Source organism: Nipponia nippon, unplaced genomic scaffold (assembly GCF_047370975.1).
Source record: "Nipponia nippon isolate SJK-2023a ecotype South Korea unplaced genomic scaffold, ASM4737097v1 scaffold_6, whole genome shotgun sequence".
Lineage (NCBI taxonomy): Eukaryota > Metazoa > Chordata > Aves > Pelecaniformes > Threskiornithidae > Nipponia > Nipponia nippon.
Window position 1 is genome coordinate 78,762,587 of NW_028262380.1, and position 21,697 is coordinate 78,784,283.

At 38.2% G+C, this 21,697-nt stretch overlaps 1 protein-coding gene across 1 annotated transcript in view; it reads right to left on the reverse strand.

Moving 5' to 3' along the window:
- Nucleotides 1-20,620, reverse strand: part of LOC104019134 (N-deacetylase and N-sulfotransferase 3) — a 355,872-nt gene extending 335,252 nt beyond the window's left edge. The window contains exons 1-2 of the mRNA XM_009472364.2: nucleotides 20,492-20,620; nucleotides 12,471-12,603 (exon numbers count right to left, since the gene is read on the reverse strand). The gene's annotated coding sequence lies outside the window, so the exon portion shown is untranslated. The remainder of the gene's footprint in view (nucleotides 1-12,470; nucleotides 12,604-20,491) is intronic.
- Between the last annotated feature and the right edge of the window lie 1,077 nt (nucleotides 20,621-21,697).

Here is a 21,697-nt window from a genome sequence, read left to right on the forward strand (position 1 = left end):
GGTTATCTTTGTCAGCCAGGCTACAAACAGAGTGATCGAGCAGGTACTGAAGCACATAGTTCTGCTCCCTTTTACCACTAATTTTTTTCCAGTAATCTCTCAAAGAATTTTCTTTATTTATCCTGGCTTTGGTACCCAGAGCCCGAGCAGGATAATTACACAAGTATCACTGACATACTATGAAGGATGAAGCTGCAGTTTCTTTATCTACTTTTTATCATTTGTCATATTAGAAGCATTTTCCTTTGTCTCTGTAGCAGACACCAGGTGTTCCAGCTAGGATCCAGTACCACACCACTGCTGCAGTCAAAGGAACGTTGTAGGCAGTCAGATCCAAGCATTGCTGAGAGGAGTTACAGACATGGGTGCAATTTTGTTACCTAAACAAGGTACTAGGTATAAGAAGGTATATGAATGTTAGTATTCCCTGTACAGATTAGACCTTGTTGATAGAAAGACTGTACTGCTTTAAATTAAATTGTTAGAAAACAGTAATGTCATGAGCTCAGACTCGCGCTATACTGGGTATGGCACAGAACAAAGAACATTATTTCCTCAATGGGCTTACAATGTAAAGTTTCATCACAATTTCCTTTTAAAAAAATCTTAGTTTAAGCCAATTCCTTAAAACCAGCAAAACAGTAGTTTTTTAAAAATTGAATGGAGTAGTGAGAGGTATTTAAAAACCACACAGTTAAAATACCCATCCCCTCCATCAGACACCCAACTGAAGAGAGGCATACTGTATATAGACCAGGGCTGAAGTAGCATTCAGCAAGAAACACATTAGATCACAGTATTTTTGAGGCTGGGAATGTGAAATGGAGTTGGCATTCATGTTCATTTGTATTTTAGAACAGGATTACCGTGATTAGGAGTAACCACATGCATGTGACACACATAGAAATGGTCCAACATGTATGTTTGCATAGCGGAAAAAAGGACCAAATAAATATAGACATTTTTAAACAAACACTTAGAAAGACAAACAATCCTTACAGCATTTTGTCTCGTAAAAGCCTTTTCAGCCTCTTCAACTGTTTCGCAAAGCTCATTTCTTAGTTACTCTTCCCTGCCCTCTCTAGAGCTAACACCTCCCCACCTGCCACAGAAAAAGAGTCATCATCAATTTCAAGAGATTAGAAATACTTTTTCTAAAACTCCTATGCCAGAAACGAATTTTTTTCTTTCACACACTGCTAACCTCATCTAGGAACAAATGGAGACAACTCAACCTACAATATTCTCACCCAACAGAAGGTTTTAAAAGCAGCAAATACTATACAAAAAAATTGGAAGGAGGAAGTAGACAAGAGCTAAACAAACAATTCCAGCGTTGGGCCACCTTTATGTTATGCAGAGTATATAATTGAGAGCACAGTCTGGCTGTTAAGATAAGCTCTTTTTCAAAGCTACGTTCCGATTATCCAATCGGACCTTTTTAGATTATGTCAGAGTTGCATACCAATTTCCAAAAAATGAATGGCTGAGTTGCAGTCCTTTTATTAAACACACAAAAGTCCTCTTTTGCCTACTGCATTGGATAAGGGGAGAAATGCTTTTGTCTGGAGGATAAAAATAACAGGAAAATGAAGGGAAAGTTTTGTGGGAAGAATGAAAGGCGAAGATGGACAGACAAAGTGACAGTTTGAAAATTGCCTCCTTGTAGGCTGTCAGCTTCAGGTAACAACACTTCTAGCACAGCCCTAAACGGGATGCTTTTCAAGAGTAAAAATAGCTGAAAAAAACCCCCAAAAATCTGTTTGAAAACGGCCAGAGTTTTTCTGGATTATTGATGGGGCAGGAAGGGTAGTCTAGTGGTAGTTTGTTCTTACAGAAGAATCTACTCTTTCATCAATTTATAATTTCAATAAGAAATATCGTTCCTGATAGACAGACACAGAATACTAATTACCATATAATTTTACAGTTTTATACATATCATTGACTTTAAATGACACATACATTTATTTAATTTGCCTTTAATCAGAACTTCCCTAGGAGATGTATTTGCATACTAAAGGTATAATTCTCAAGCAGTTAGAGGCCTGAAATCTTGCGTGTCACTGAGCTGCGTCTCAATTCCTTCTTAACTAGATTGCATAGCTGAAAAGAGACAACACCTCTCTTTAGAAGGTTATTATAAGACCTACAGTATTTCAAATACATTGGCAGAAGAAGAGATAAGATTTTTATAATGTAAATATATATTTTTAAATGCTCAAAAAAGTAATTTTTCTAGCCATTAGTTCTTCTAGTATATAAATTTAAGGTATAACGCTACCTAGAAATCTGTTGCAGAGTTGAAGCAAGTCAGTACCGAATCTTGGGCTGAAAATGTGCAACTAAAACTTTTTCTGCTCAATTCCCAGTTCTCTGACAGCAAATACCACTGCACAAGTCTAAAGCTGCTTCATTTTCACATTTGGATATCTTATAATGCAATAAAAATAAAGCTTCTGGCAATTCATGTCATGTTAAACCTATCATTCCTTAAGTGCTGTATATTTCAAATGAAGATTCTGCCATGATGCGCAGAACGTACCGTTCAATATCGTTTAACACTTGGCTTTTAAACAATGCTTAAACATCTTTAAAAAAATGCAGATGATAACATGACTATTTTTCCTGTGTCCTAGGAGTGAACAAGGCTTGATACTGATACTCACAGTCTTTGTTATATCATTTTTACATCATCGTTTTGTTTTCCAAAATGAATTTTTGAGCATCGTTATACCGTGACAAAGCCCAGAAACTTCTACATTGGCAAAAAAATTTATAACAACTTTAGAATTAGAACTGTGAAACTATTATACATTCCTAAATTTTGTTGTGAGGAAATTTCTTGTACATTCAAATGAAATATTTTAATATGGAATTGTACATTAATATTTCATTGCATATATATGCATTTTGTGATTAACTAATAAATAACACAGAATGGCTTACAGCATTTTGCACTGGAAATTAAAAAGTACTGTAATGAATACTGTTTATAGAAAGGGCTCAGTATAAGAAAATCAATACAAATAAATACTGTTAAATAGCATCTCCTTCAGAGTTCTCATATTCAAAGCAGTGCCAGGTAATTAAAGGCTGTTAGTTTTTGTCTTCACCCACAAGTAACTGCATGCACAAACTGGCTTCTTAATAAACGACACCAAGAGTTGATAAGCTCTCTGCTGTAGAATTCATGCCATTAAAGTGTAGCGAAATGGGTTGCCACTTAGGCTGAGCTTTATATGTCATTAAGAGCAGTTGCAATTTAAATTGCTTTCAGAGGCTTACCTCAAAGCTCAACTTAGACCTAATAAAAGACTTTGGATCAAGAATCTGTGTTTTGCTTTTGCAGAGCCAGACTAGTCTAACTTCAGATGATCAAAGACCACATGTGGTATGGAGCTCCCCTTCCCAGGGCAAATAGAGGAGATGGCTGTCACAAGCTGTTGCCCCATCTTCTTTGTCACTCTTGGCTCAGGGACAGCTTTTTTTGGTTCACTGGCTGTCTGAATCTACCCTGAAACATCAGGTTTGAAAGAAATGTAAAAACAGATCCCCAGTAATTTTAAGGCGGCGTTGTTATAGGTTGTAATTAGGCTTTGTCTTATTTGGAATATTCAAAGGCTATCGGAGGCCTGTCTGCCTGCCTCTGGCAGGAACGCCCGTGGCAGCTGCATGTCTCAGCAGTTGCCTGAAGACCTCGCTTCAGCTTCACAAGGAGGAAATCTGTCAGGTTATTTCCAGATGCACTGTCTGAACTACTGCTCTCCAACATGCTAATAACAAAACCAGGGTAGTTATGTATTTTAATGTTATTTCCAAGATTATATTTCAGGAAAATCTCTGTTGTCTGGGCTTGTAGCAAGGTGACTCAATCAAATATGTTTTTTTGTTTCTAAGACGATCACTGTAAAATAAGAACGAACAAAGGAAGTAAAATGTTTTATTTTGGACAGTTCTCACTGTTATAAATTCATTCTTTTTTCCTCTCCATTCCTCTCATTCTTTGTTAATATACTTCATAATTTTGACAGCATCATAAACCTAGGTAAGAGTCAAAAGAATAACACTGTCGAAGTGTGAGTGACATTTAAAACAAAAAAGACAACCACCACACTAGTGGGAAAAACCTTACTTCCAGAGCCAGAGATGTAACTTTGATGGAGAGTGGAAGAAAAATGCTTTCATAAAAGAACCAATCTTACAAAAACAGCAATCTCTAAGAATAGTGTGACATAGTACATAAATCTTTACAACTCACTTTTTTATTATATCTTAAAGAAGGAAAATCCCATTACAATCAAAACTCTTGTCTGATGTGCAAGAGCCCAGAATAAGAACTGGAGTTTTTAACATCACAGCTCTTTGTGGCAGACACTTCAAAGTTTTAATCTAAGTTCTGGTTTAGAATTGCATAAATTACAGCTATGGAAATGTCTCTTCCAGTCTGCCTGAAAATACACACATATTTTCAGAGAAAGACTTAACCCTTTGAGTTTTTAGCTCAATGTTACTTCCACTTCTGTAGTTTGAAGACTATCTATACGGTTGCTAATTTCACAATGAAAACCTTCCAATTTACAGTCTGTTGAAAATGTTTTTCTCCTTTGTCTATCAACAAAGAACGATGGTTTTTAACAGCAGTTCAGTCATATGCGTATATATATAGATACGCCATTCTCCCACAAACGTCACTTCCTTGTTCTGGAAAACTAATGAAAGCGATACAGTGACCAGGATTGCCATGCCAGGCATGGGGGAAGAGAGTGGGAAGAGAGGCTGTAGAGGGGTATTAACGTTTGAAATTTGAAGTCAGGAAAGAAATATTTCTACAGAAAATTACAAATTGGAAGCCTGAAAACAGGACAATTCATAAGGGGAGAAGGGCAGCCCAAGCACCTAACCACTGATCATCCGAGCATCTGGACACAGGACAGAAAATTTAGCTGCCTGGTTTCCTTCACAGGTTTTAACGTACTCTTACTACCACGCAACATGCAGGTTTGGTGAATCAGCATATTCATTCAAATAAAAAAGGCTACTCTAATGCCAGCTTTCCAGGCATCAAGTAATTTGCAGCTGTTTTTTGACACTTCTCTGAGTGTTCAGCTCTTTTGGAAGCAGAGAGAGAGTTCTCACACAACAGGTAGCACGTCTGCACTACTTGTTGCCAAAGGGGAGTCTTATCAAGTACTTGGAAAAATTATGGGTTACTAAGTAGACGGAAACCACATCTAGCTCAGGAAGTCTTCTAATCTGAAAATAGACGGAAATGCAAGGATATCAGAGGAAGTATCATACATACCTGCCCTTTTTTACTCTGTGCTGTGCATCTGCTTGTAGACAAGATGCACCCTTGTTCTAACTCACTGTGATCATGTTCAGGTTGTACTTGATAACCAATTGGTTGGAAGGAACTTTTGGGGAGAAAAAATTACTCCAACGTTTTATCTACCTGGTCAAATCTGATCTTATATTGAATTCATTATTTTTTAAAAACACCAAGTACGTCAACAAGAAAAGGGAGATAGGGAGGAAGGAATCCAAATTACTCCTTTGTGTAGTTGAAAACTACTTTCTGAATAAAAATACTGGTTATCCTTTTTGAGTTACCTTTAGGTAACGTCACAGATGAAGGAAGACAAAAATAGGTGTAATACTTACAAAAATGAACTATACTGTCATTATTACAGGTTGTAATCTTCTAGTTTAAACAACTGGAAAAAATTGCTAGGTTTAACAAGACATCTCCTTCAGCTTACTGAAAATTTTAGATTTTAGGAGTGCCAGGGTCTTAATTATTCTTTCTAACTTCTCTTAGAAATCTTCAGGAGAGATCAAAGCAGAAACATGTTAGTGTGTATTAACATAAATTAATGAAAATGGGTTTTCTCCTTCAATGAATAATCTTAAGGGAAACAAAATACAGTCACAGATTTGTATCGTGACTGATTATGTTGATTGGATTGGCAACATTAGATCCATTTGCTCGATATTAGAAGATGCTGTAGGCCAGATAAGGAATGCAACCGATTTGAACTTTGTGGGGCACATTTTATTCCAACCGAAAATAATTTTGTGTATCACATGTAACATATGCCAGTGTGACAATTAATGATGTGACCATAGTAAACTACAGAGAATTCAGCAAGGCAAAAATCTAAGTACTTATATTTTCCCACCTAGTTAGTGATATTACTGTGCAGCATTAACAATCCAGCTGATCTTTATCATAAGTCTTACAATATGCAGCTGCTGTAAAACACTTGTGTTCCTGCCATTAGGGGGCTATATAATGAATTTCAGCTTACATTAAACTAAGTTTCTGCCACTCATAACTGTAAAAAACAAAGATAAAGCATGCGCTTCTCCCAGTAAAAATGTCTTCATTTATCCTATTGCTAAGTTATGCTAGAATTTAGTTTCCAAAATCTGCTGAAGGAAAACAGGAGTCAAGCTCCTGTACTTTTTACTTATTCTTATAAACGTAAGTTTTTCATGGTTAGATTTGATTCTAAAAGAAACTTCATTTCTGGAAGAGATCAAGCTTATTCAGCAAAAAGAAGATCATGTGAATACATTGTTAATTCACTGACCAATGAGACAAAGACACTACTGACTTCTTAAATTTAACAGTAAGAATGGGAAAACCAAGAACAATTAGCAGCGTAAATACAAAAAATATCAGTGTAGCCAAAATCCTCCCTAATAAGAAAGGAAGTGAACATTTTTAAATACTCCAGACCATAACCAAACAAAGCACATCAACTTTGAGCCTCTAAACGTAAACTGTGTTTTGAATTATCGTACAAAGATTTTCAATACATATTTTTTAATTATTCAAGCATAATGTAAAGTATTGTATTAAGTAGTCTAGTGCTGATTGTTTCAGTAGAAGAAATAAGCATATATGCAAATAGTAAAGAAAACCAGCTAAACAAAGATAAGAGTATCTATGTAAAGGTCAGTCTGGCTTAAGTTTGAATTCAGGGATGATGACGTAAGTATTGTTTCACCACTGCTGGTCTTTTAGCTAATATTCGCCTGCCAGGGAAATGGGAGGCTAAGCAAATAGACACCTTCTGCTAGAATGAAGAATGTTTTAATGTTGCTTATTCATATTCTTCCTACTCTCTTCTTGTGCTTAGCTGCACGCTTATAGCTTACGCCTTGCTGGCCATTTGACTGCTTTTTCTTTCAGCAGTGCCACTGATAGGAGAAGAGGTACATTTGAATTCCTAAGCTTTCTCACCGTTGCAGGAACACAGTATCTGGCTTAGCAGCCTAAAATAAATACAAACAAAAATCTGCCAGGAAGAATGAATGTCTTCTCAGTGCTGCTAAAGCTGCTAAGCCTGGGGTCTGTTTCAGAGGAGAAAATTCTGCGGCCGTTCCCCAGCGCAGTGAGCTCAGCGAGCAAAGCTACTGAATGACAGCAGAGTTATCCTCGACTTGTCATGCAGAAGAGGACTGAGTGGAGGGAGATAAACAAACTGATTTCTTACTTGTTTTCAAGTGTTGTGTAAGGGCTTTGGTGCAGAAGCCGTAGTGAAGGAAGCCCTCTCCAAAGATTACAGAAAACCTGCCTTTTCCTGTGAGAAACCATAAACAGCAATACACATGAAATAGAACCCCTACGAATACGGTCACCACCGGTTACGTGTAATTTATGCTCTGAGCTTACTGAATGACATTGAAACCACAGTGCTCTGCCAGAAATGCGGCACAAAGCAAAGGTCAGTACGCTCACCCTGTCTCCCTGCCAGTGGTCACCGTCCTGCTCCAAAGCAATCTCTCTTCTTAAATCATAGAAGAATCATTCAGGAATCCCCAAATCGTTAAGGTTGGACAGCACCTCTGGAGATCATCTGGTCCAAAACCCTGCTCAGAGCAGGGTCACCTAGAGCTGGTGGCTCAGGGCCACGTCCAGTTGTGTTTTGAATATCTGCACAGATGAAGACTCCACAGCCTCTCTGAGCAACCTATTCCAGTGTTCGACCACTCTCACACGAAAAAGAATTTTTGTGTATATTTAAATGAAATTTCCTGTATTACAGTTTGTGCCCATTGCCTCTTGTCCTGTCACTGGGCACCACTGAGAAGAGCTGGGCTCCACCTTCTTTATTCACCCCCAAGTATTTATACACACGGATCCCTTACAGCCTCTCCTCACATGACAGATGCTCCAATCTCTGAATTATCTTAATGGCCTTTTGCTGGACTTGCTTACGTGTGTCCATGTCTTTCTAGTGCTGGGGAGCCCAGAGCTGGACCCAGCACTCCAGATAAGTCTCAGCAGTGCTGAGTAGAGGGGGAGGATCACGTCCTTCCTTTCTCTGCCCAAATGCAGCCCAGGATGCTGTTGGCCCTTTTTGCTGCAAGGGTGCATTGGTGGCTCCTGGTCAGCTTGCTGTCCATCAGGACCCCAGGTCTTTTTCTGCAAAGCTGATTTCCAGCTGGCCAGCCCCCAGCGTGCACTGGTGCAATGGGGTTATTTCTGCCCAAGTGCAGGACTTTGCATCTCCCTACATTAAGATTTTCCTGTTCCAGACTTTCCCACTAGTCTCAGGGAGCTTAAATTTTTAAGACCTTCAGATCTCTCAAGGTTTCTTGAGAGCATTAACAGTAACTCCCCTCTGCTCTCTGTTCTCCAACAGGGGAGTTGAAGAAATCTTTAGAAACATCTGTGAGTATGAAGTCTTTAGATCTCTGTATCATCTATGATGGAGAGAAAACCACATCTGTATGATTTTATAGAACAGAAAAGGAACAGGGATGTATGGAAAGTTTTTTGGTATTTTAGTAATGCCACCACATTCTATTACCATGTATCTTCTAGGATGTGCCGTATGGAATGTTTTGGCAATAAGATCTGCCCCCAGCCTTCTCTTCACAAAGCTGAACAATCCCAACACTCTGCCTCTCCTCAGCTCCTATCTGCTTCAGCCCCCCTCTAATTTCTAGTGGCCCTTCACAGCTCCTTGGAGAGAAGCACAGGAGGCAGTTTCCAGTAAGTTTCTTCTCTATGAAAGGCTAAAGGGAAAGAGCTCTCCAGTCAGTGAAAGAGCGGCACACGGACTTGAGAGAAGCATCCAAGGAGGCAATGAAGGAGAAATCTAGGACACCTCCTTTCATGTACAGTAGAGTGGCATTTTAAGAATTTTGAATACGAATGAGAACAACATGGCAGTCGTCCCCATGCTGCACTGAAATCCAGAGACAGAGAGAAAAAGCCTTTATGAATGGTTGAGTACCAGTGTACAGAGAAAGGATCGTCTTTTCTTGAGAACAGAAAAATATCTGGCACACAAATGAGGCCGCTGAGCAGTGGGCTCCACTTAAAACAGTAGGGAATGTGCCTGACTGGCACTTAGAAACTCCAGGGTATGCAGGAACAAGCTCTGTGCACCTTTAATGCAGCTATTAAAGGTGAAGTCCTTAAAATACATCTCGAAAAATAAAAGGGGGGGGTGGGAGAAGAGTCATATACAGAAGACATAATAAATACGCACAACTGCCTTTATACAAATAATAATATAGTATGAACTAAAATGAGTGCCAGGTTTTAAATAAAAATATTAATGTGGTGTTCCTTGGAAGTGATAATATGCAGAATGCTGTTATAACACAATACAAATGATGTGGGATTGCAAATAAAAGCTACCACTAGTCCGAAAACTTCACAAGAGAAGGATCTCTTTAGAAAGTCACATCTTTAAGATATGTTTCAAGATGTGACTACAAAAGAACCACCATTTAATAGTAATGATAAAATACTTATTCAACATCCCTTCATGAGGAAAGGAAGACGCAAATAAAATCTGTCAAAGTTTAACTTCAGACATCAGGAATAGTTTAAAAGTGAGGGAGACAGTTAAAGTTAATGAAAGGAACAAGCAAAAAGATAAAACAAGACATCACAGAAGCGGCTTAAAATAGAACTGAAACAGGCCAATTACCACTTTGTAGAAGCTGGGTAAAAACACAGCTTTCAAATGCAATGATTTCTCCATAATGCTAGGATTTTAGTGAGACAAATGGAAAGCACAGTGTTTCATAATTTCTAGTAACTTGTACATTGTGTATAATGCGTGACACAAGCAAGTGTTGGTCCACCTCTATGGCTACATGAAAGTTTAATAATACAGTTACTACTAGTTTCAATTAAAATTATTAGTCCTTGTACTTGCTGTTTTTATTTAGTGTGTTTACTTCGTATTACAATAAACTTATTTAGCACTAACAAATAATGACCAAACTATGCCAATCACCAAAACTGTAATCAATGTGTGATCAGGTATCATTCTCACGAGCAACAGAAAACTCCAGTAAGGATCTAAGTTTGTTTCAGTATTTACTCACTTGAGTGCATCTTGAAGTACTAATGCATTTGGTATAAAAACACGGTTCTTCAAAATCATCTAACAAAATATTATTTTGCTTAAGTAAGTATTTCTCATGCAAGTGCCACAATAATGGATTATAATAACCAGGATCTCCCATGAAGCAGCAGGGGCAGAAGAAAGTAGGTCAATTAACGAAGATGGAACAAACGCAAAGCAGAGCCAAATTAGAAGGAACCATGGGCTTTGGGGATTAAAGACAAATTACAGAGTTTAGTATGATCAGACAGAAAAAAAACAGAGGGGAAAAACCCCCCAACCCAAAGATTACCGACTAACCAGGAAAAAACTAGAAAATCGGAAGAGCATCTTTCTATGAGGAAGAGAGCTCTAGCAATCTCAATCTCCTTAACAAATCAACAGGATTTGGGTACAAAGTTACTGAATGGCAGATGTCTGTAATACATACAGTCTGTCTACATGTGAGGCCTTAGCCTGCTGCAAACCTGCTGTCTTGCAAAGTAGCTCAGCTGATGAAAAACATGCCATAACTTTTGACTGTTTTGTTTTCATAACCAAAATGAGACCTACTAAATTTACCCATTTCCAGTCAAATTAGCATGTTTTGTAACACTGCAACAAAAAGCAGTGTACAATTCAAAGTTGCATATAAAGAATAAGCATTTTAAAGAGATCTAAGAACTCACTGAACATCAACAATTAGTAAAGAATAAAACGACATTCTCCTATGAGAATAGTTGATGGCCAGTTGATTTATCACATTATCAGTTAATAACATATGTTCTAGTAGCTTAAAGTAAACCATGGGCCCCGTAAGTTTATACGTGTCCCGAAACTGGAGAAAGGAAATTGCAATACAGAAGTACTCTTCATTTTTAAAGAGCATTTTTGTTCCACTGCATAGAAGTTCCAACTGATCCCTGTAAACACATTTGCAGTAAATGAACTAGTTTTCAAAAATCAAAATTATTTGGAAATTGAACAGCTGTATGGATGAATACTCAGATACAGAAGACAATGTCAGATTTGCATTTATCTTGGAAATGTATTTTAGCTGAGCTCTGATTGCAATGAAAAGCACTATGCTTCACAAAAAACTTCTAGCAATTGGCTCTAATCCAACCTCAGAGTGTAACAGAACTGGCAGAAGTCTTTCCATCTGTTGACAGTCTTTTGCCCATCATGGATGAGATTAAGAAGAAATCTGCAGTGCAAAAAGTAACAAAGTGGCTTCTCACATTTACGTAATACATCCATTATCCATAACATCTTAATGGCAAAAGCTTCCTCTTTAATGAATGTGACCACTTGATGTACTAGGTAGCAACATATAATTTATTCGTTTCTTACAGTGAAAACTCCCATTTCTCTTTTTATGAATGCCTCTGGGCAAAACTAAAATCAGAAGTGCTTGGGTTGCATGGCTCTCTCCAAGAGCAAACAAACTGCCAGCCATTATCACACTCTCCCTCTAAGCATCTTAGCTTTGTTTGAGAAAGCAGTAGACTTCACATTGACTCTGCCCTGCCTCCACTGATGTTTTTGGTTTGTCAATTTAGGTAAACATGGATCTACCAACCACAGGATCAACCTGGACCTCTTCTGACTCTAGGTTCTCTGTCAGATAGCGTGGCATAAGCGCTCCCCCGCAACTCATAAGGGAATGAAGTCCCTTTCAGACAAACATGCCAATGATGCAGGTTTAACTCTAAGGGAACCCTAACAGCTGTGACCCTTCCCTAGCCTGCAGGATTTTCTCTATGTGTGTGAATCACACCAATCAATAGCAAAGCTTTTGCTGACTTCAAATGGATTCTTTGAGCTGTAGATGAGATTTTATAATATTAGCTTAAAACATTATCAGCTTTCTTTATAAACCCAAGGTATCCCTGTAACTTTGATCAAGCTTCTGCTTCAGCCATTTATTTCCGTTCCAGGTTGAGCTGCTACATAACATCAAGGAACTGATAGAAATTGGTCTCAAACGCTTCTGCCAAGACTCCTTTTCTATCATTTAAGTTTTCCAGTACCTAAACATGTGAACACTGCTTCTAGTGCCAGGACATAAGGCCATCAAAGAACTCAGAACCAATAATAAGTTCATACCTGCGCAGAGGAGATGAGGAGAACAGTCCGATGGCTCTTTGATTTGCAGATCAGCCTGAGTGCCATCAGCAAGACCCGAGCAATTAGTTTATTAGGACCTCTCGGCTAGCATTTCCCACATTCGGTTTTACTGCTGGAAAACAAAAGCAGATACTAAGAAAATCAGATGAAAAATTAAATCTACCCTCATAAAACTTAAAATCATGAAGATTATAACTTTTCTCTAGAACAAAAATTCAGTGCATGGTGATTGGCAGGACTTATTGGAGAACAAGTTTATATAATTTCTTACCTTAAAATAAAAAGAGTCGTCGAGGGAAAACTGAACAAGTACATTTCTTTTACAAAGACAGTGTTACCAAGAATCACACTTAAGGCCGGGTATCTTACAGACACATTTTATGAGACAGAATTGATTGAAACAAAACACTCGGAGCAAGATCTGAAGCAAATTATTACCTTAAAAGCTGAAAGAGACATAATATGGTTATTGCCTTCCCACTGTTCTCAAGGTTAGACTGTTAAAGTAAGCTATTTAATATGATAATGAAAAGTTACTAAGAATTAGTATGGAATTGCTTTGAAGAGGTATGGATATGGATAGACCTCCATTATGTACAAATTCATTATTTGGAAGATACACCAGCACTGTAAAGCAAGGGAGGTTACAACACTGTTCGAGGAGATACAGCTGTGGCCTCACTGAACACTAGACTCTGCTTTCTGTGGCCAGGATGTGAAACACTATAAACAGAAAAAAAAGCTCTAAATATCCCACTTGATACTGGTTTAGTGTGCAGGAGAGTCATTAATGGTCTGATAACAAGACAAAAATTTTAAGTATAATCGTTAGTTTTCCATTCCCCCTTCTTTCCAATTCTGGTTCCCGCTACTTTAGGAGCCATACCACATCTGTTCTCAAGATATTAATCTCTTACTCTTTTGTTTCATTTGCTTAAAAACCAAAGAAATTGTCCAGAGAAACTTCGGCCCACGTAGCTGTTGCCAGTGTGACGACTTGAGACAATAACGAGCTATTTCAAATCTTATATTCCGTAAGTGAGAACTTTGTAATGGAAACGACTTTCACCTTTATGTAACCCCCTTGGCAGTACCAAGTTGTGAAGTGAGCAAGCACAATCCCACTGCTGCTTTAACAGTCGTAAAGAAACTGATGGCCCTGCTGGAGGGTGGTGAAGTGTTAATTGGCAAATTAAGACAGTTCTGCACTGAAGCGTTGAGGATAAATTGCTGCACTGAATATGCATTTTCAGGGCTTATCGGGAAATTGAGTGGAAGATGTATAAAAGGCAGCTAGACATACTACTGGGAGGATGGGAGTTACCCAATTTATTTTCTGGTGTGTCTACAGCAGTCTCTCTGCTCTTGGAAAGTGATTTGTACTTTCAGGGATATTGTTTAATTAAAGAAGAAACTTTATCTGTGAAAGGTTATCTAATGCCTCAGCTAGATTCCCCCCCCCCCCCCCCCCCCGAAACTGTTGAGTTTAAAAGGCCAGGGCTGGGTAAAACAACCAGGATTAGGAACTAAATGCTGCTTAAGTTTAAGGCCATTTACATTCCTGACTCTGTGTAGAATACAAATTATAAGAATTAGACTAACAATGAAGACTGTTGTCTAAGACAAAAAGAAAGACTGACCGCTGTGTTCATTGACTGGGCTGCTGTAACAAATACATAGTATTCATTATTGTCCTGGTTGGTCTGAGAAATATTTAATTTAAATTTTATGCTGGCATTTGTGATGATTCAAGTGTCCTTGTTCATGATCAGTAATCTACAGTTTCCAGCTGCAGAAGTCAAACTGTCATCACTGTCTGTGGTGTTTTACACTAGACTTTATGGTATTGCACTGCTCCTGACAGTTTTGCTCCTGGAGAAAAAGTAAGTAAAAAATCCAGTTCCCTTTTTAATTCAGCAAGTTTTGGCCCCCACTGCTGCAGAGGGTCAGTGAAGGTGAGTGGACAAAAACCCTGACATCCCCCAGCCCACGTGTACCCCTTTTCCCTCAGTCCAAAATGCAAAACCCAAACGTACAGCTTCAGAAGATGTTCTCCCTTTGCCACACGTACATTTTGAAGATGACATGGCTGCAAGCTGGCTTTTTTTTCGATGTAGTAATACGGTCTGCCACCTCCACATGTTGGTATTTCTGCCTATGGTGCAAGTAATGTTAGAATTGCGTGCAAATTTCCACCTGTGCTGTGGATTTTTCCACTTAGTCACATTAGATAATAACCTATACTGCCAGGCAGGCCTGCGGCAGCACAGTGACAGGCAGGACTCCAGACAGACCCCAGAATTTTCAGCTGTTGCTTTTTAAGTTACAAAGAGGGAGACATTACTACCAACAGCAGCAAGTGTCCTGTGTAAAATTTGCAAAAGTCCTCAAAGCACCTTTGGCTCTTAATAGTCTGCTTCTCTTCTAAAGTCAATGCAATAGAAGCTCACTTTTGAGAATGAAGCAGACACTTCAGTGACTAAGTGCTTTCCAAATGCCATCTCACTTTGGAGCCTGGGGCAAATCAGCAAGAGCACTCATGACAGGACTTATCAGTCCTCACTACTGTAATTGAGAATTCTCACTGAACAACATTTACTATAACAGGTCTGAAAAAACATCATCATCATCATCCACGGATTGTGTACCATTTCTACTGGGGGTTGGAAACTCTCCCCGAAATACTCTTAGTGTTAATTGTACTTGGCTTCTTATTCTAAACTCCCTTTTTGGTAGTTTTCCGAGTTAAATACTATAGAGAAAATTCCTCACTGAATAAGGAAGGTTACTCATTGGCAATGGTTTTTGGAAGGATAATTTCTTAAATCAAGATTCTTCCTACCTTCTTTCCAGATTCATTGTTGTCTTGAAGGAAAGGAACTCTTGGAGGGAAGGTCCTGTCAAAACCTTCATGGAGAAGTATTCATGATCTCTGGAGTCATTACCACGGTATCAGCACCGTTTAGGTGCTCATTAGCGCACCAAAGATATATCGAATAAATGGTAACCAGTAAACATTCCTTTGGCAAGTTCTTTCTGATTAGAATTTGTGTCTAGAAGTATTAGAACTGCTGTAGCTGTGTTTTATAATGCTATGCTCATTTGTATACTGATTGCTTCATATTGTATAACTGAAATCTAATTTTACAGAATATATATAGAATAAGTATGTTTTGAGAATCTAGCTATCAAGAAGCAGGGATAGTTCTTTATGTTCTGTACTTCAAATTGTCTAACAGGCATTTTATATACTTACATAGAAAGCACTGGTTTGTATATATGTTATTTCTGGTACGGAATCCAGAAACATAAGGACTTTTAAAATATAGTTTTTTCCTGTTTTCATACTGGTAAAAAGATTTTTTCTTTTTTTTTAAATGGTTCTGTTGGAAGAGAAAATAGGTTTTGGAAGCACAGAAAATGGTGAAATAATGATCGCAACTACATAGAGCAATTTTACTTTCAGAAATTCCTTCTACCTCCAGCACTGCCGCCACCCACAGGACACTGTTCCATGACCTTCAGCTTGTTTTCTCAAGGTAGACTATCCTTCCGTGTGGGAATTAGAAAAATGCTGATTCATTTGTTCATGTTTAGCTCTACAGTCTGTCACAGAAGTCTTTTACTATTTATATTTCAAAGAAAGTTGAAGTGGTGAGCAAGGCAGTGAAATTAGCAACTTACACACTCACTCATAAGCAGTGGGTATGCTGCTGGAGTCTTTAAAGAAGTAAACGGATCAGTTAGAAACTAGAATAAAAAGCAGATATATGCCATGCTACAGTTTGGAAAATGTAGCTGTTTTGCCAGTTCATGCTAAACAGGAAAGAAGTTAGTTGTGCATGGATTAAAAAAAAAAAATGTTATTTTGACGGCGTACCTATTGAATACTCAATGCCTGGCAATTTTAGACCCATAAAGTTCAAGACAGACATATGCACAGTACAAACCAACATAATTCCCCAGCCTCCACCAAAAAACAAATCAACCCAAAGCCCTTTAAATAATACCGAATTTTCCAAGAAAAACTAACATGAATTATTCAGGAAAGTGCATTTTTCCCCATGAATGAAATATTGTGTTCTGTGATTCTGTGATACTTAACTCTCAGCTATTAAGCAACACCCTTCATAAAAACTTTGGCATATCTTTTCCCTTTAAATTGCATTCAGATTTAGTTGGATGGATTTGTTTATAATTTTGATTTTCTGCTTTTAGATTATTTGTATCTTCAGAAAACAGCATGTATTCAGTGCAAATTTAAAATGTAGTTCAGTAGTATTCTGTTAAAAAGACAGTCTGCTAGACTATAGTTCTAGTATTTGGTGTTCTCTGGAAGGAAGTCCAGTTTCCCATCAAGTTTGATCATGTATAAGTAATAAATACTTTCACATACTTTCTTACCCTGATTTAAATCTGAGCTGCGAGTCAGCAAACATAAAGATGTCTTCTGGACATCACATGGAATACAAAGCACAAGGGTGCTTCAGAAGCCAGGTGCTCAGCTCTTTCACAACGAGTATGTTTATCTGGAAGATTTAAGGCAGCTGAAAGTCTGACATTTGAACATGTTGACAACTGCTGTCCTTAATTCTGATGACAATTGCCACGTATTACATATAGGAATTCTGTAAAGGTCACTGCAATGTGTAAATCAAAGACTTGGGAACATGTGACAGTTTCACTTTAAAAGGTGGTGTAAAGTTTTCACACTTTGCATGTTTTAAAATAAAACATCGGATAAGTGTGCTTTTCTCATTCTAACTGTCTGAACGTTAGGGGTCTCCGAATGCACAACTGATGGCAAATTATTTTCCGATGTACAAAATGAATACAAGTTAAATAAGGCATACGTAATATATGACTCAGCCAGGGAATGCTCAACAATATGCCACGCATAGGGCTGGAGAGTTAGTATTACTCTTATTACTCTGTAACTCTTAATAATAGCATATGCGGAGCGTTCTGAAGTATTAAATATTTCACTTGACATTATTTGGAGAAGAACTTCCGGAAACTTAAAATGCCTAAAATTCTCCATATGAATGAATACCAGAACAATCAGAGAATATTACTTTCTGCTGAAAGTGATTTCTCTCTTATCCTAGCTCAACACTTATGTCGAACAAAAAAAGATTTAATATTTATTTTTTTTTAAAACAGAAATGGATTTAAAAATGGATGCAAAACTATATCCCACAGTAAGGCTTTCCTTAGAAAAAGCAGTTTTGTTTTCACAGGCATCCACATTCTGTGGCAAAAGCAGTTGCGTTAAACAGAGTTACTAGAACTTCGCAGATGTAGCTTTATTGAGAGAGAAAGGGAGACAGACAGAGAAGAAAAGCTGGGCTCAGGGAGCTTCAGCTTTGAAGGTCCACGAAGCCCCAGAGGTGAAAGCAGCAGGTGTAATTCTGGTCTGACCGGGCCTTCCCTATTCTGCCCCAGGTGCTAGAAGCTGACAGCTATTGTGGGGGAAAAAGTAGAGGGCTAGGGTCAGGAGAGACAGAAAACCAAGAGCTGCAGCTAGAGTGGGGCTACAAAGGGGCTGCCAAAGGAGGTGACAGCCTATATATTTAGTATATTTAATCTTTATTCTTTGCAAGTGAAGTTACTAATTTAAATATTTATCATTGTATTAAAAGACAAAATTATAAAAAGGTTTTCTTACTCTAAAGTGAGCTGCCAAAAAAAAAATTGTAGAATCTAGAGGAAATGAAATGAGCCTGATCCACACTGGACCTTATGTTACTGTCTCCATCAGTGAAAACCTGTGTGACTTCCAACTGTTGATGATATTCCCCAGTTCCCTCCTGTGATTTGCTTAGATGTTCAAACGGGGTTCCCGAAAGCATCACACATCTTTGGCTTTTCTTCCCTTTGTTCTGACATTTACATTTACACTAAACATTCACTGCATTCTCATTTGAAGCACCTGAGCTTCATTATCACATAGGTTTCAAAAGGCTTTGCAGGACTCTCTTTTCCTCGCATCCATGTCATTCATTTCTTTTTTAAACACCTGTATCCATACATGCATACACACCTGCAAGTGCCGTCAACTTGTAGTAAGAGTTTTGTGACTTTCATATTCCGAGGAAAAAAATCCCAGAAACTTCATATGGATTTTAGGGGGTAAAAGAATATTACTACACAACCTAAATGCAAATATAAATCCTAAACCTCGAGCTGATCCAAGTCTTCTAATCTGAAATAGCTAAGTATTCTCCAGTGGCAGAGCAAAGGATCTGCTTGTGCCACACTTCCGTTGCACACTCGCTTATGCAGCTGCCAACAACAAGTCTATGGGCTACTGAAGTTTCCCACCCAACCTCTATTCACTGCCCTGAAGACCTGGTGCAAGAGGTATGCAAGTCTTCAAAATAACACCTAAGGATACTCCAGTTAAAAAACCTACTGATTTATGTGAACATTAGATTCCAATAAAGGACAAGCTAGTCTATGCAATTATGTTTAAGAGATATCATAGGTGATGTGCATTTGGCAGTGTACATAATCACGTGAAAACTAAGGCTGATTGTACAAAAAAGCATCACATGGTTATTTCGTGTCCTGATAGTGAGGAGTAAAGTTAAACTTCCAAAATGGAAATTATTCTTTGTTTGAAATGTCTGAATGCATTATAAGTGGAAAGCCATTGTTATCCAACATAAACCGTGCCAGTTGTTAAGACTCGATTTAAAAAAAAAAAAAAAAGAAATTTAAAGCAGTGAAAGAAAGATCCATGCTATTCTTTCGTTTCAAACAGAAGAAAAATCATCAGACCGCAGCACCGCTTTCTAGGCCGCCTGCGCAGCTACAGGTAGCTAATAACCATGTCAGAAAGTGAAACAAATGGGCAGTTGATGGGGACTCATTGAGATGCACAGGGCGCAGCGGGAAATGCCAGCACAGTCTGTTTCACCCAGTGTCCTACTTCAGCTCCATTACAAGTGACACGGCGGTGTTAAGGAAGGCACTTCCAGCTCTTAGAACCACATTATAAGCTAGTAATCAATTATTTACTGAACAGAGACAAACAAAAAGGCTTTCACTACACTAGTACAGTATTCATCAAAGCCTCAGCTGTTAAGGCAGCTGGAAGAGTTAGGAAACAAAACAATTTCACCTTATCCCAAGTCTTTCCACAAAACTACCTTTTATAGCTTGGTTCTGATTTAAGGGTACCAAATTCTGTAAATGACTTGCAATTGCCTTTTGAAATTATCTTGCTAATAACACTAAACAAGAATAGATGGAATTTAGTTCATGCCTTGTTTCATTAATGTAGAGACTTTAATAAGAAAAAATAACTACCCTATAAAAAGACAGCATTTCCAATGCTGTGTATAATTTCAAATTAAAAAAAAAAGTTCTGCTTTTTTTTTCTAGTTTAAAACAGTACTGTATGTTTTTAGTTTATTTTTTTTTAATTTTACTTATTTATATATTTATTACAACTAGTGAAAAGTCAGCACTTCCAGTCATCAGTACAGCATTAAATCCTTCACTTAAAACACTGATGAAGTTTAATACACTCTAGGACAATATAGTTCCTGCAGCCTAAATGTCTTTTGCATCCTAGGAAGATACTGTCATCTCCTCCTACCCATCCAAAAACCTAAGAGAACAAAGTGATAGATCTGGCATTAGCAAGCAAAAACTATTGCATTAATTCCAGCATGCCAGAAACACAGTTTCCTCCAACAGGCTTTGTTCATTTTATATATATATGAATTTATATAGTAGTGTATATATTAATATGTATATGAATTTATATGAATATATAAAGAAGAGCGGTAATATCCGCAAGATTGTCTGCCAAGAGAAGCGAAAGAGTTAGTACCACAGCAAGACAGAGATGCTGATAAAGGGTTAACAGTAAAAATAATGAAATGAGATTATGATGAGCTGATACAAGGCTACATGAGATCAACACATGTGTGGATGGGGAGTTTATAATAACTCAAATATTTCCATCGGAAGACAGCACCAGCACTTACATCATTTTCTTTTCTGAGGTTTCCTTGGAAGTTGTGGAGATTATATGTATTTGCTATCCTTTCAGGGTACAGGGATAAAAACAGTCTCCTTGCATCGTCCTCCAAGAGTACAGGCAGACTACCTCTAACCACAGCCCAGGAAAAGGTGAAATTAAATTAACTTTCTAGTAATCACTAGAAAAGTAAATGCATATGCTGAGCTCTAATTACCCAAATTCAAAGAGCTGGTTAAGAGCTTCCCAACTCAACATATTCAGCTGTGCTCTTTTTCTCTCCCTTGCATTCATTTTCACCTATTGTATATTCTTTCAACCAGGAGCCAGTATTACTTTATTTCTGACGCTGTACTTGTTACAGTGTCAATCCATTGCTTTGTCCATCACAGGAATATCAAGGAATGTCAGTGAATATAAATTAATTGAGTGTCAGTTTTCCTGAAGGGACAATGTTTACATAGCATTATTATAGAAGTGCTTATATTTAGCAAAACTCCTTCTATTGGCTCACAGAGCGTCTTTAAAACAGTAATAAATAGTAAAAAGCAAGAGAATTACCTATAAAGCAAAGAATCCAACAGCATCCTGGGCTGTACCAACAAGAGCACATCCAGTCAACGGAGGGAAAGGCTTACCCTCTTCTACCCGGCGCTCGCTAGACCGCATCTGGGATAGTGTCCAATTTGGGGGCCCCCAATACAGAAAACATCAATGAAGTGGAGCTAGGGTGGGGGGGAAGAGGAGAGACAGGGTGGGAAGGCAGTGCCAGACTCTTCACAGCAACGCATGGTGGGAGGATAAGAGGTAGCGGACATGATTTGAGGCAAGAAAGGTTCACATCGGATAGGAGGAGGAGCTTTTTCCCCAGGAGAACGGGTACGCAAGAGAAGAAGCTGCCCGAAGAGGACGAGCAGGCTTCACCCTTGGAGGTTACCCAAGTTATCTAGTTACCGGACTGGATAAAGCCTAGAGCAACCTGGTCTGATCTCAGAGCTGCCCCTGCTGTGAGCAGGAGGCCAGATTAAAGATCTCTCGAGATCCCTTCCAACCTGAATTAACCCGTATTTAGTAAAAGAGACACTTCAGTTCCCTTCCAATTTCCATTTTGCTATAGACTGTGAGAAACTTGGGACACACAAATAGTGTGTCAAACACTTTGTAGATGGGAAGAAACAACTCTCCGATGGATTCTGACCAAGAAAACATTCAT